Raw genomic sequence first — 1697 nt, forward strand, 5'->3', positions numbered from 1 at the left:
CATTGTGTAGGTATTGTGCATTATTAGATTTCTGTTCCTATTTATTGTGTAATATTTTTCTCAATTCCTTCCCAAGAATGTCACTTTACAGCATGTATGAAAACATAGTTTGAGCTTTTTTGTTAGTCTCTTAGAAAGAGCACAACTATTTCTCTCCTTCACTTTCTTGCCAGACTTTTTTTGGAAACTCTTCAAAATTATATTGATCAAGTGCTACTTTTCTCCTTTGTTACTTAACCTCAATATTACTGTTTTGAATATTACAGCTCCAATGCATACTTATTAACTTAATATTTTCCATTCTTTAGGGACAAAGCCTACCTTCCCTCAGTTTAAAACTTGTCCTATCACTACTGTAAAAAGTCAGTCTCCCTCTTTTTATAAGCCCCCTTCAGGTACTGGAAGGTTGCAGTGAAATCTCCTTGATGCCTTCTCCAGGTTTAACAACCTCAGCTCTGTCAGCCTTTATTCATAGGAGAAGGTGTTCTAGCCCTCTGATCATCTTCATGTCTCTCCTCTGCACTTCAACAGGTCCATGTCTTTCTTGTGCTGACGACCCCAGTGCTGAACACAGTACTCAAAGTGGAGTCTCGTGAGGGCAGAGTAGAGGGGGAGAATTGAGCTGCTGACCACTCTTGTTTTGCTGCAGCCCAGGATATGATTGCCTTTCTGGGCTGCAAGCGCACATTGCCAGCTCATATCCAGCTTTTCATCCACAGAACCCCCAAGTCCCTGAGCATTTCTGTAAAAGCCGTGAAACAGGCTTCACTGCTGCTTTTGGTCATTTTTAGTATATTTTCAGAATTAAAGAGCAGTAATACTCCACTGTCCACAAACTGCTGCCTCCTACCTTTTTGTCTGTGTCAGTCTTCTGTTTATGATGTTGTACTCATATAGATATAGTATTTCGTGTACAACAGAGATTAATTTGGCATTGATAGAGGTTTTTCTGTTGTGTAATTAGATACTAAGGGAACATGAAAATCACAGTTTGTCCTTGTCTGGCTGAGTCAAAATGTAACTGCAAAATTTTCCATGGAGTAGTTAAGCCTTGTTTGCAATGGACTTCTAAAATCAATTTACAACATGTGTTGCATTGCTCTGCGTATTTCCTGTGAAAGTAACTCATTGATTATAAAACAAGTTAATGCAGTGATGGTGGTTTGTTCCTTGTTGTGGCTTTGTGCAGTTGTTTTCACCAGGTTAACCAGTGTTGTACCAGTGTGTGCGTTCACACTGCATGCTTAAAAAACTTCACTCTAATGTAGTTTTAGAAACACAGAAACTGCTAGAGATTTTAGTCATCTTTCTGGAGGAGATGTTCCATCTCTTTACTTAGAGGGGCTTTGTTTAAACATAAATAGTTGCCTTTCACATTTATTTGAGGGTTACATTTGGTCTAAAATATTAAAGCCAAGGTCCTCCTTTAAACCACTGTTTGATGGTAAGTTGTAAGGGTGTTTTGGCTTGTGGGTATATAAGGACGTACTGAAAGGTTGCCTGCTTTTTAAATTATGCTGAATGGAGATGACTTTAAGCTTTACAGCAGTGTAGATAAACTTGGAATTTCACTCCTCTTGACATGAAGAATGTACTTACTGTTGGGACAGCAAAATTTAATTTTATGGCATCAGCACACTGTGGTTTGAAAGAAGAGATGGAGTAAAGGAGAGACGAGAGAGTAGAGCTGTCAGCAG

Source organism: Acanthisitta chloris, unplaced genomic scaffold, assembly GCF_000695815.1.
Source record: "Acanthisitta chloris isolate BGI_N310 unplaced genomic scaffold, ASM69581v1 scaffold6732, whole genome shotgun sequence".
Lineage (NCBI taxonomy): Eukaryota > Metazoa > Chordata > Aves > Passeriformes > Acanthisittidae > Acanthisitta > Acanthisitta chloris.